This window comes from Dermochelys coriacea, chromosome 4 (assembly GCF_009764565.3).
Source record: "Dermochelys coriacea isolate rDerCor1 chromosome 4, rDerCor1.pri.v4, whole genome shotgun sequence".
In the NCBI taxonomy this organism is placed as follows: Eukaryota; Metazoa; Chordata; order Testudines; family Dermochelyidae; genus Dermochelys; species Dermochelys coriacea.
Window position 1 is genome coordinate 109,199,218 of NC_050071.1, and position 14,987 is coordinate 109,214,204.

Below are 14,987 nucleotides of genomic sequence, written 5' to 3' on the forward strand. Positions count from 1 at the left end.
GTTCACACTTCCATAGCTGTATCAGGTGCACAGCACTAAGTGAATCAAAAACGTGTTTGGATCCATAGAATAAGCAAATATGAGTCAGACATAAAGAGGGCAAGAAGGTAACATTTTGCAGTCCATTTTTTTATTCCAACCAAACTTTCAAGGAAAAGCTTAGCGGGAACTAACCTAGTTTTCAGTCACTTGATCCGTGAAAACATAACTAAATTACTAATAATTATGGGCGAGACTGTACTTCATAGACACAGCCATGCTTTGGGGTGGGGGGGGGGGGGTATGTGGAGCAAAGTTCCCTAGGACAGGAGAAGTTATGGAGACATTTTGCCTGGCACTTTGAAGTAGAGCTGAGTGAATAACAGATATTTTGGTTTGCTGACAATTTTGAAAAATAAAAAAATCGTATCTGGTCGGACTACAAAGAAAAGTTTTGAGTGAATAAAAATAAATAAAATTTAAAAAAATTGTTTTGGATTGAATTAAATGTTTTGCTCAATCTCAAACAAAGGGTTTCATTTCCCTTTTTAGCATTTTTAAATGTTGTTTGATTTTTTTAAAAAAATGAAACTAAAGAAAATGTCTAAACATTGTTTGAATCAAAACACTGAAACATTTCATTGCACAAGCGTCCAGACAGAATGTTTAGATTTTCTTCTGACTATTTTAGGGTTTTTCTAAAATGAACAATTTGATTAAATCTATATAAAGACAGTTTGATGCCACTAAATTTGCATTTTTCACCAATAAACAATTCAGTTGCAAAAGTTTCACTTCCATTTACTGACAAGGTTGTACAAAGGAGCAACAGGTGGGCTTTTTACTCCTTCCCAACACTTCACAGCCATGGAAGGAACATGTCTTTACAATATCCCCATCTACAACCATAAGGGTTCTGCTTTCTGGAATATTTGTCATAGAGGTGGAATATTTTTCATCTTAATCTGGTTTTATCATATTGTCACTGACAAAACCTGCCATTTTTGCTGGTTCTAAAAAACGTAAAGATTATTATAATGATTTGATATGATATGCCTGATATCTTTAAGATCATTTCATTTTCTCCATGTCTACAATAGCCTTTGGCACTCTTGGGAAGGAAGACTGCCACCTCTTCTGCACATGAACATGACCTTGTACTCTCGTCATGGCTCTGTCATGCTGAGTTAGAGTTCCATTTCTCAATCCGAGACACCCATCAGGGACCACCTACTAGTTCAAAAAAAAAAAAAAAGGCTTGAGTGAAGCTACCTTAAATGAAAGGATATTTTACTGGCAACTTTGTAGGAAAAAAGGAAATAATATAAAGGCACAACCTGTCTGATAGACATTAGGGATCAGAACTGTGACTGATGCCTTTGTAGTACTTCAGTAACACAGAAATGGAGAAGAGTTCTTTGCACAGGCAACTTAGCTCAGAAAATTACATGAAACTTACCTACAGAATATCAACTATTAAAATCTTTAATATTTACACAGCAGATAGAATAAAATGTTGAACAGACTTGACAGCTAAGTAGAGTTCAGCATTCCTTAAAATATAAGTAGGTTTTGAATCCTTGGGATACAAATAATTTTTGCCTCAAAGACATTTTACTAATGTTTGGGTGTGTGTATCAATATATATATTTGCATGAACGTAAAGTCTGATAAATAGAGCTGACAGGACTTGTAACAGACTAGTTTAATTAGTGATCTCAGTATTCAAACAAACTGAACTACAGACTTTGTTTTTTTTCCTCTCTCCCCCCCCCCCCCACTCATCTCATGATTATATATATTAAAAAACTAGCAGCATCAATGCTGAGTGATGGTGTCAGAATAAGAAGTGTTTCCCCACATAGATAAATTAATAAACAAACAACCAAAATTAACAACTGGCAGGGGGGCATATACAGTAATAATTATTTCTAGGTACTTAGAGCAACAGATACATTTTAGAACTCATTATTAGATACAATAGTCCAATGTAAACCATAGTACCATCTACATATTAAACAAATTAAACTTTAAGGTGGCATTTTAAGTTCACTGAGTAGCTATCATTTTCTCACCCTGGTCCAAATTCCCTCAGTGTCTATGACCAACTCTACAGTTAAAAAATAATTTACTCTGGAATTGCAACCAAATTTTCCTAAACCCTCCAAAGCTGCCTAAGCATATCATATTCCAGCTTTCATGAAGCAACTTATGCTGTCACAAGTTCAGTCAGTACAAGTGGGTAAGGAGGTAGCCACATGTCTCATATTTTTACACTGGATTAATTTCCATCTGTACCTCAGCACCTGCTTGTTCAGTCCGTCTTTCAGTTACCTGAAATATGTTCTGGATATTCTTTTCTTTACGGATGTACTAATATCCATGCATAAATTAATATATTTTCAAATAGGTCTAAAATTTATCTTGTTATCACAGTCAAGTATGGTACTTTGAGGAAAGATGTTTGTGTCTTGACAGCTGACATAATATTTTGTTGATTTTTTTAAAACATAAGATGAAACAACATGTTCTTGATCTTCCTAGACAGAGATTAACTATTCAAGATCAGTCTTAGACAGCCCTCTTCACCCATACTTTTCTGTGGAATTTATAGGCCCTACAAGAAGTTATTTACAACTATTTGTTTAGAAATAGACAACATATAATTGTCATAAAGGGCTTAATGCAGCTGGAAGTGGATGCAACTCCCATAGAAGTTAAACTTCTGTATATGGGTCAGAAAATTGACTGGGAAAATGATGTAATTTGCACCTAATTAGCATTTGGTGGGCCTTTTCTCCCCTATGCATTTCTTAAGAGGATGTATGTAAAACAAAGTTTTAAAAGGCCTAATTATAAAAAGAAAGATTTTTCAATGCACATTTTTGTAACAGAACATTTTAAAAGTAGTAAATAAATCCAGCATATTGTCCTTGGGTTTCAAGCAGAACATGCTAAATGTTCAGTTACAGGGGATTTAAGCACAAAAAATAAATTAATATCCCTTTGTGACTAAATCTTTTGCAATTCTGAATGCTAACACCTTTGAGACTGCTGTACTTAGTGAGCAAACATTAAAGTCAAAAAGACTTTGGGGCATACCCACAATTGGTTCAGGGTAACACTGCATACTACCATGGGAATTATGAGAGTGAAAGCAAAGCTCAGTCATCCCTTCTGCTGGAATTGACATATAGACTGAGGGAATAAGAGCATCAAATTGCTCTATTCTGGCTAAACAAAGGAGCCTAGTGGCCTTTGTGTTCTCTTGTCAGCAGAAACAACTGGAGAAGTGACCTGTACATACTAGGAACAACGATACAATGCTGCAGGGGAATGAAATCTTTTACTTTTTCTCTCTCTGCATCACTAATCAGGCCAATGCAGCACTAGACCCATTAGAGATTTCCTCCATCCAGGAGCAGCCGGGGCAGCATGAGGCCATGTAACCACTTATGTAGGGTGACCAGATGTCCAGATTTTATAGGGACAGTCCCGATATTTGGGGCTATTTTTTTTTTAATATGGGCTCCTATTACCCCCACCCCCATCCCGATTTTTCACACTTGCTGTTTGGTCACCCTACTCTTATGGGACCTTAAAAGTGCATGTAGATATTTTCCTCTTGTGCATATGTGCTTTTCCTAAGGAGAAGAAACAGCAAAGCAGAGGTTGCTAATAGCAGCAGCATCTCCTCCACAGCCTGAGGACACTTGTGATTGCATAGCTCAGGGAGCTGTTTTTCAAAGATGAAAGTTTGACTTTTGGGAGGGGAAGTGCATGAAGCAGGGCAAGTGCATGAAGCAGGGCAAGTTCATTCGCAATGTGGTGGAAAAGGAGGCAAATAAGTAGAGGCGAGATAAATATGAAAAGGTAAAATACAGGGGGAACTAAAAGGCTTGAATGTAGCTAGATCAGAGTACAGGATGATGAGTTTAGAACCAGCATGTGAAGGAGCAAGTGAATTTCATAGGAACAAGGTCAGATAAGGCCATACAGGAAGGAGGCTTCTGAGCCAGCATCCATCTGGGCTCCACACAACCACAGATATTTTTAAGATCAGACAGCAGAAGAGTGGCCATAAGAGGGGGAGAAGATGAACGAGGAGGGGAGGAAAACAAGAACGCGGGGGATGATAAATGAATAAAAATCTTTACAAAAAACCTACAAAAATTGTGGGCCCAAGAGGACGTGCCAAATTTGGTCTCAGTATGTTTGCCTCCATCCCTTACTTGTGTTTTCTTTTATTAGATTATTGAAATAAAGAGGTATTAACAAAGGTTAGCTAGGAAGAGTGACAGAGAAACTAATTAGATACAAGTCCTGGAGGCTACAAAGACCAGTGACCACACTGATTACTTTGGGCCTGGGCCTGCAAACACTCGCACAGGGAAGCAACTTTATTCACATGATTAGTCCACATTAAAGGAATCAGCACTAACTGAATGAATAAGTTACTCAGCTGCACAATTATTTGCAGAGTTGGGTGCTTTGCTTGCATGTTATATTCCTTTCCACCAGCTTTTATGTATTTTTTGCCCCTTTTAGATTATAAGCTCTTCAGGCACTGTGGGCTGGTCCGCACTGGGAACTTACATTTGCATAGCTATGTTTTGTCTTAGGTAAATCCATGCCCCTGACAGATGTAGCTATGCTAACCCTACCCTCGGTATAGACAGTGCTAGATTGATGGAAGAATTCTTCCATCGGGCTACCTACCACCTCTTGGGGAGGTGGGTTAACTACAGAGATGGGAGAACCCCTCCCATCACTGTAGTGAGTGTACTCTGAAGCACTGCAGTGGCACAGCTGTGCCTTTGTAATGTTTTAAGCATAGACATACCCTGAGTGTTCCTATTTGTCTGTACAGGACCCAGCATGTTTCAGCTGCTACTGTAATATAAATAATAATGATAAAGAGTGACCCCCTAGTGAAAGAAAAAAAAAGTGAGGTGACAGGAAAGTGAAAGCCCAGCTATTAAGCCAAGTTAGTTGGTCAGGTTCCATCAGCACATATAGACAGGGATACAGCCTTATCTGTAAAGGCAGAGAGCTGGAACTTGGAGCGTTGGAAGTGGAATGTGTACTTGGAAACTGAAAGCTTTAATCATGTATTACAGTGTTAATCTAACATTTTAAACATGGTAGCAGCCTTTTAATTTCAAAACATGTACTCAGCTCTGTTTTATCTCTATATTATTATTGCAGTCAGGACATTTACGCAGAATATTATGTAAACAACAGAGATCATCAAATGGTTTCTTCTGTTTTATTGTAAGCTGTTGTGTCCTTGACTCCTTGTGACTGCAAGTACTGCATATCTCTGTGAAAGATATCAGTGAGAACCAACACTGCTAAACTGGTCAGGCACAGCTAAAACTATTTATAGGCATTGGACCAGTGGTAAACAACCTGCACAGGCAGCTCATCAGGGTAATCCGCTGGCGGGCCACGAGACAGTTTGTTTACAATGACCATCCGCAGGCACGGCTGCCTGCAGCTCCCATTGGCCATGGTTTGCCGTTCCTGGCCAACGGGAGCTGCAGGAAGCAGCATGTCAATGTAAACAAACTGTCTCGCAGTCCACCAGCAGATTATCCTGATGGGCCACATGCAGCCCACAGGTTGCCCACTACCATAGGTGCCGACTCCATGGGTGCTCCAGGGCTGGGGCACCCATGGGGAAAAATTGGTACGTGCTCTGCACCCACCAGCAGCTCCCCGCCCCACCCCAGCTCACCTCCGCCTCTGTTGGATCATATTAAAGAAGTTCTGTATTAAAATCATAAATGAGTTTGATTCCCCATAGTTTAAATTCCAGGGTATTACTAATTAAGAGGTCTCTTGGTTCTTGCTACTGTTTCTCTCTCTCTTTGTGTGAAACTTGCAAGCTGCTAATTGTGTTAGTACATTTTAAGACAGAGTCTGTTCTCAAAGCAATCCTTTGTAACACAACTACTCACACAGAGAGATACTCAAAGCAATACTCTGTAACAACAGAAACAGAACCCAGAGACTCCCCGCCCTTTTGTTGTATTCATCTCGCTTTGTTAACAATTGTGATTAAAAAGGAGATAGAGGATGTATGTGGATGGATGCTTGGTGTGGATAATAACTGAATGATCAGGGAAGTGCCAGCCTAAGAATCCAGTGTCCATCGGCTGAAGAAGGCGTCAAGTGGAAATAACCAGAGGACTCCCGGAGGGCAGACTGGTATCCAACCGAACAGCCTCAAGAATTAGAGAAACAAAGAACAAAATAACATCTGGCAGCACGGAGCCATCAGGAATGTGCCATCTGCTGATTGATTCAGCACAGCATGATGAAGCAATTCCCATAGACTGGCATAGGAAGAAATCCCTCTAGAAAGTGAGAACTTTGGGGTCCGATTCTGCAAACCAACTTCCAGGAGCATCAGATGAGCATCTGACAAGGCCCTGCTCCCTCCTCATGTCCAGGCCACCTGGCCAGTGGCTTGGCATGAGCAACTCTAAGGCTGGTAACTATGATAACAACCTTGCAGAACCTGTGTGTGTGTGTGTGTGTGGTGTGTGTGTATGAATAAATATGAGATTGAATGGAATGTTATAGCTATAACTAACTGCTTACTATGATTCTTTCTGTATTCACAATAAATGTGGTATTTTGCCTTTTCCCCTTTAATAAGATCCTGCTGGTTTTTATTTTATTGGTATATCACCTCTGCTCCGCCTCCTCCCCTGAGCACGCCGCGTGCCAGCTTTTTCCCCCTAGCTCCCAAAGCCTGTGCCGCAAAACAGCTGTTTTGCACGGCAAGTGCTGGGACAGAGGGGGGAGGAGGAGGAACACAGCATGCTTGAGGAAGAGGTGGAGCCGGGGTGGGGATTTGGGGAAGGGGGTCCAATTGGGGCAGGGAGGGGCAGAGTTGAGGTGGGGACTTTGGGGAAGGGGTTGGATTTGGGGGGCATGGCAGGGGTGGGAAAGGGGTGGAGTTGGGGCGGGGCTGGGAGTGCGGGGGCACGAGCACCCACCGGCACCAGGGAAAGTTGGTGCCTATGCCCACCACTGCATTAGACTGTTGTCATAAGATGAAATCTCCCATCATGGGTTTGACAAACGAGCTACAGTCACTTATTGTGAATCCTGAGATAAGACCAAAGACTGGTGTTGCAAAGACAATAAGGATTTAAAGCCAAATTCTATTTTCAGTTATACCCAGCCATTTTCAGTGAGATGTTACATGTATAACTAATTTGATCTGTAAGGATTTCTGTTTCGTTTCTGTTTAACCAGTGCAACAACATTTAGATACCAAGATCATAGATACTATAGAAAACCCTAAAAGCTAACCCTGGTCTATCCCTTTCTCTCCCACAGGGATCTCATCAATCACATCATTAATAAGCATTGCCTCAGTTATCTGTTCCCCAGTTTCATTTTATATTCTCTCCAAAAGTGATCTAAGGTTTCAAATAACCTTTTTCTGGCCATATCTCAGCATGTTTTTCTAAAAGATCTGCTCTAGGAATTATTTTGGGAAAGTTCTATGGCCTGTTATACAGGAAATTAGACTAGATGATCATAATGGTCCCTCCTGGTCTTAGAAACTATGACTCTATGAGCAAATCCTATCACATCTGGAGAGAAACTCCACAACTTTTAACAGTACACAGCAAAACTACACAACTATTTAGGGCAAGAAATGAAAAAAGCAACTAACTAGAATTTAGTCATCAATAATGTTAAATTGTAGGTTTCAGAGTAGCAGCTGTGATAGTCTGTTTCAGCAAAAAGAAAAGGCGTACATGTGACACCTGAGAGACTAACATATTTATTTGAGCATAAGCTTTCCTGAGCTACAGCTCACTTCATCGGATGCATGCAGTAGAAAATACAGTGGGGAGATATATACACAGAGAACATGAAACAATGGGTGTTACCATACACACTGTATGTAACAAGAGTGATCAGGTAAGGTGAGCTACTACCAATAGGAGAGCTGGGAGAGGAGGGAAACCTTTTGTAGTGATAATCAAGGTGGGCCATTGCCAGAGCCAGAAGAGTACCAGAAATTACCTACTACAGGACAGGCCCAACAAAGAAAATAACAGAATGCCACTAGCCATCACCTTCAGCCCCCAACTAAAACCTCTCCAATGCATCATCAAGGATCTACAACCTATCCTGAAGGACGACCCATCACTCTCACAGATCTTGGGAGACAGGCCAGTCCTTGCTTGCAGACAGCCCCCAACCTGAAGCAAATACTCATCAGCAACCACACAACAAAAACACTAACTCAGGAACCTATCCTTGCAATAAAGCCCGTTGCCAACTGTGTTCACATATCTATTCAGGGGACACCATCATAGGGCCTAATCACATCAGCCACATGATCAGAGGCTCGTTCACCTGCACATCTACCAATGTGATATATGCCATCATGTGCCAGCAATGCCCCTTTGCCATGTACATTGGCCAAACTGGAAAGTCTCTACATAAAAGAATAAATGGACACAAATCAGACGTCAAGAATTATAACATTCAAAAACCAGTTGGAGAACACTTCAATCTCTCTGGTCACTCGATTACAGACCTAAAAGTGGCAATTCTTCAACAAAAAACTTCAAAGCCAGACTCCAAGGAGAGACTGCTGAATTGGAATTAATTTGCAAACTGGATACAATTAATTTAGGCTTAAATAAAGACTGGGAGTGGATGTGTCATTACACAAAGTAAAACTATTTCCCCATATTTATTTCCGTTCCCCCCCACCCCCCCGTTCCTCACATATTCTTGTGAACTGCTGGAAATGGCCCACCTTGATTATAACTACAAAACGTTTCTTCCCCCCAACTCCCCACTCTCCTGCTGGTAATAGCTCACCTTACCTGATCACTCTTGTTACATACTGTGTATATGGTAACACCCATTGTTTCATGTTCTCTGTGTATATAAAATCTCCCCACTGTATTTTGTACTGTATGCATCCAATGAAGTGAGCTGTAGCTCTTGAAAGCTTATGCTCAAATAAATTTGTTAGTCTCTAAGGTGCCACAAGTGACTCCTTTTCTTTTTAATGTTAAATTGTGTTTAATCAAACAGTATGCCTATAAGATTTTACATTTACCTCATAATATAATATAATTTCAGGTTCTCAAAGGATTAATACATATTAAATAAGCTCTGGAAAATGGGCCAATTTAAAGGAGATTATTTTTATGTACTGTAATGATAGCATTTCAACTCTCACCTGCTTTACTTCACCAGCTTGTTTTCTAACCTTAGTACTTTTTAAAAAATAATTAAAAGTTAGTATTGATTTCATTTAAATGATCAACATGTAAAATTAACTCACTTTGTTTTTAAATATGGATTTAAATTGTTTTCAATATCACATCATAAAATCCCAAACCTAACTCCCAATATTCTGAGGACTGACTGAAGGACGGAGATGTAGACACTAATATAGTTGTATTACTATAGGACAAAAAAAATTAAAAATATGTATCTAAAAGATAAATCTGAACAATTTTATCCATTTTGTCTTAATCTAATACATCCCTGTCCCCCCACCAACTGATAAATAGGAATTAATCAATTCCGCACCCAAGAGATAAAGTTTATTATTCTTCAGTTCACAGTAACATTTTAAGCAGCTGCTCTTTGAGCTTCCTTTAGGAAATGGTTGATTGCTTCATCAAAAATTTAGTTTAAAATAAATATCTCACCAGGTATTTCATTACCTTTGCCCCTGAATGCTTATCTGTAAATACTGACCAGATAAGAGAAGGATGTGGAATGCATCCTAGGAAAGGTCTACAGCTTGATTAATAGACTTTCTTATAAAGGAGCTCACCTATGGATGTCTGGGAGGTCCAGCAAAACAAGTCTCTGAGGAAACTCTTGAATTTAACCAATTCATTTTCAAGGAGAAGGTATCTTTGGGCCCCCAGAGCCTCCTCTGCAGCAGAAGGGAAGCCCAGCTACTTCTGTTAAGGATTATGTATGCAGACACTAGTTGCTAATAGGTAGGCAATTATGTAGGAGAGTTCTGGCTACTAAGGCCCAGCTGTTTTGGTGATTTTTCAGCAATAGCATGCTGTGACACTTGTGTATTTTTATACCTGATTTTGTAAGCAAGCAGTTTTTAAGTGAGGTGAAACTTGGGGGTACGCAAGCTAATCAGACTCTTGAAAGGGATGCCATAGTCTGGAAAGCTGAGAGCCACTGCCATAGACCATGCCTATAAGAAGAGAGGAGATCCAGCCCCTCCCACTTGCCATAAGGCTACAGCTACGTCTAGAGTGTCAATAGGTACTTTGTCAAATGCCAGATCACTGGTTATTGCCTCTTCAGCTGCCAGATCCTCCAGTCCCTCCACTACCCATCTCCAGTGACTTCTACAAATTAGTTAGGTGCTTTCACTACAAACATTTCAGTACAGCACATAGAAAATTTGTGGAGTAGCTCATCCCGCTTCTCCCCTTATGCATATACTGACCCACTCACCTCCAACACAGCCTCTCTTATAAATCCTCCCCACTCAGTCAGATTTCCTCCTCCCACCAAAAGACCCTCCACAAATCAAATCAACCCCCACATTCAAGTGAAATGCCAACTCCCTGCAAGTACTTCCCAGGCTGCTTTCTCACCTACCTCGGCGTCCTAGGACTCCTTGTTGCCACTGCTGCTAGTCGCCGCCTGTCAGCCCAGTCTACAACACAGTACCAGGGCATAGGCTAGAAGGCGGCTGCTGTGGTTACTGCCCTCTGCCTCAGTGCCTTTGGCCCATAGCATTGGATCCTCTCTTGAGACGATAACAGTGCTGCCCACCATCGCAGGGCCTGTTGGGCTCACAACACCCAAGGCAGGCAGAAGCTGCTAAACTAACCTTCCAAGATACAGAGGCGGGTGCATGATGCCCCGTGGAGGCAGGGAGAATGCCAAGAGTCCTGGCTCTGTCTGTCTTAAAGAGGCAGTCCTCACAACACCATAGCATAAACTACTTTAAACCTTCACTTTTGCTGGGGCCAGAGGTCTCTTGGGTGATTTCATTGGGGGTCAGTCTGATATAATTGTATTATATTGCCTGGGTAGCTATACTAGAGCAGCATATAATTAAATACAAGTCACTAACCTAAAGGGTGAAGGTGGGTGAGATATGTTTTATTGGACCAAATTCTGTTGGTGAGAGAGCCTAGCTTTCGAGCCACACAGAGCTCTTCTTCAGGTCTGGGCTGTCCTAAAGGGGGTGTCACAATTCTCCTCTCCCACCTCCACACCAATCTCTTTTTCTCCTTATTGTTCTCTCTCCTCTCTAAAACTTCCCTTTCTCCATTCTCTTCCACTTCCCCTTTGAGACGTTCCAGATAGCAACACCTTTCTTCCTCTCCTCCTGAGGTTCATCCTTCTTCTAATTACTCAGACTCCAAGGAGGGGCCCAACAGGAGGCAGTGAAGACCCCATTCCTCTTCCCCCATGCATCCTTTCCTGGAGGGCTAGGATGCCTGAGCCAGCAATGATAGTGAGTGAGTCCTTGTGGCTGGAGATCAGCTCAACAGAGGAACTAGCGCAATGCAGATGGCCCATTTGAGTCTGCAAGTGAGCTCTTCTCAAGAGGCAGCAGGGGAAACTTAAGCAGCTCCTACACCCACAGATCAGCCAGGAGTCCCAACAAAATGTAGGTGATCTACTACCACAGATTGTGTGGGTGCCAAAGGCTTGGACTGGGCAGCATGGTGAAAAAACCCCACGGTATAACATTCAACCCTAGCAAGCGCTAGGTTTATATTTTGCAGATTTTGTTCTGAAACAAGACAAGGGCTAGAATTTTTTTTAACTAGATTAGCATGGACACTTCTGAGAGCAGAACAGGCTTCCTGCAGTAACAACATACATAAGAGGATCAAAGGAACACATGCTGTTCATATAATTACACAATGCTTAGTGATGTGTCTACATCCTTGAGTAGTAGAGTTTACAAAAAGCCATTTTTCTTCTCTCCAAAATTTTTGAAAAAATGAACAGGGGAAAGGTTCATTTCCCACACTTCCAAACTCAAACTGTGTCTAAATAAATTAATTTAATTATTCAGAGCCTTAAAACTGCATCACTGATAAGTAAAGCTGGTCAAGTATTTTTCAACAAAATGCGTGTGATCGGTTGGTTTTTTGTTGTTGGGGTTTTTTTGTCTTTGGGAGTCAATTTCAACAAAATGGTTTCTCAGATCCAGGATGGAATTGCTGATCAAAAACCTCAAGGAGCCCTACCTCACAATAGCCAAAAGGCCCTCTGGTCAGGGCACTCCATTGCAATGTGGGGAAATCAAGGTTCAAGTCCCTGCTCTGCCCAATTTGGGAGCAGGGATTCGAATCTCGGTCTCCCATCTCCCGCTTGAGTTCCCTAACCACTTGGCTATAGAGTGATATCTGGTTTTGTATCCCACAGCTCCAACCAGAGAATTTGAGAAAGCTGGAAACTGACTCTATAGCTTACTGGTTAGAGCTCTCAGTTGGGATAGGAGAAGACCCCAGTTCAAGTCAGGAAGAGATGGGAATTGAAGCTGGATTTTGCAAATCCAAGATCAGCACCAATGCTATAGGCTAATCTAGAGTCAGACTCTCTCTTGCTCTGGTTTTTGCAAAAGACTTCAAAAGCACCCACCAGCAGCTCCCCGCCCCACACCCGGCCCCAGCTCACCTCCTCTCCTGAACGTGCCGCCCCTCTCTACTTCTCCGCGCCCCCTGCCACTCGTGGAACAACCGGTTCTAAAAGGACTTCTAAATTTAACAACCAGTTCTAGCAAACCGATGGGAACCGGCCCCAGCTCACCACTGCCCTGCAGCCTCCCCATCCCCACCCCAGGACATGGACTCAGAGGTGAGGCTGCACCTGCATCTGCAGTGGCACAGAATTCCCCCATGAGTACAAGCAAGTCCTAGAGAAGATAAGATCAAATGACTGGCCACATACCACCCATCAAAATGAAAGATATGATAGCAACAACTGGGCTGATTGGGGTCCTGTCTGATGAAGGTGATGGGCTCCAACAATCAGATTCAGTACAAAGATTAAGAGGTACAGGCAGTCCTCGACTTGACGTTTGAGTTATGATAAACAGCACTTATGCTGTTTATAAATTGACACCGTTTCAACTTTACAATGCCGGTTTTGACTTTACGATGCTCGATCTACATTCATGCATGCTCAGTTCCAACTTACGATGTTTCGACTTAAGATCCGATTTTCAGGAACCAATTGTATCGGAAGTCTGAGGACTGCCTGCAAAGAAACATCAGCAGGAAAGACTAAAGGCTCTAATTCAGTGTTTCTCAACCAATGGATTGTGACCCCCAGGAGGGTCAGAAAAAGATCAAGACAACTGTGAGGTGTTGAAAAATGTATTACAAATTTTAAACAAAAAATTTTGCTCCCCAATTGCTGTGCACCCTAACGCTTCAAGGCCAAGTATTCTGTCAATGTCTCAAAACACAACACACACACAAATTATATAGTACTTTTGTACTTCTACTTCCATGGTAAATGTAAGGGAGTCAGGAAAACGTTTTACTTTAGGTAACAAGTCGCCCACCTAAATAGACTGAGAAATACTTCTAATCTGACACATCATTTGTATTATGCATACTAGAGATATAGGGACCAGTCATGTACCTAATGAAGCCAGTAGCAAAGCTCCGATTGATTTCAGTGGGTGCAGGTGCATGTATGTGCTGTATACATTGGGTTAGGAAGACAGGAGAAGATGAACGGAAGTAATAATTGAGTATTTCTAAAGAGCATATTGTAGTGCAGGACTTAGGACCTATTACAGAGATTTAGAAAAACAAACTGTGGCAAAGCAGAAAGCAATGCTTCAAACCCCACGCACTAGAACCACTTAAAAAGAAGGCAGATCCAGGTGACTTGTTTTCCAGAACACTCAAACTAGGCTATTTCACAATTCAAATCTAAGGAAGACTTGGACTGAGCCTGCTCTCCAGCAGTAGAGAATGCTTCAATAAGCAAGCCCACTCCGCAGAGAGCAGCCTTTGAACTTTTAGATAGTCCAACAGGTGATGGGAGGGAGTTGATTTTTAAGGAACTTCATAGACTAAAACCTCTCTCTGCCAGTAAAAAGTCCACAAACTTTCTTTAGAAGTTAAAAAAATTATACATCCAATAAGGGTCCATTTAAAAAAAAAATCAAATTACATATTGATAAGGTGTGAATGATAATTTCTAGAATCACTCATTGGCATTAGACACACCAACACAATCAAAGAAAAGCAATTTATAGAGAATAGTTGTACAAGTTTTATGGTATTTTTTTAATTTTAAAATAAGTGTACAACTAGAACACATGCATAAGAACTTCCCCAATTCAAGTTACACAAATTCACTCACACAGTTTTATAGAATTATGTATTTAGCAGCACTGTTAATTCGAAGAGTTGAGCTGCAGTTACAGAACACAAAGGAGGCCAACTAGTCAGCAACAGGCAAACATTTTCAGATTTTAAACAGGTTTCTAACTTTCACATTGAGCACCACAACATTCCAATAAACATAAATTAGAAAAGGAGATAAATATAGCAAAATTGAAAGCATACATGGGACATACAAACACATCGGAATAGAAAAATATATTCTCTGTAATAATATAAATTTTCCATCATAAAATACACAGGGGAAAATGTTCAAGAATTGTCTCATGCACCACACCACAGGTTGCAATATATTTCTGTTGCATATACTTTAACACAGACATAGCTGGGGTCTAACAACCTTAATGGGTTGGTCGCGGGGGTTGTTTTAATAATTCTTGGGTTCCCAGTAACACAAGCAAGAATTACAAAAGCATGAGTCAAACTTTTGAAATGTGCACCAGCTAAACTTGGGTAGCCAAATACCCAATGCATGTCTGCAAACCTGTGTGTTAGTCAAATACGTATGTAAACCTTGGCTTCAGAGTGTTCGCACCCCTCAACTGGACATAAAATTAAGCACACATCTGAAAATTTGACTCC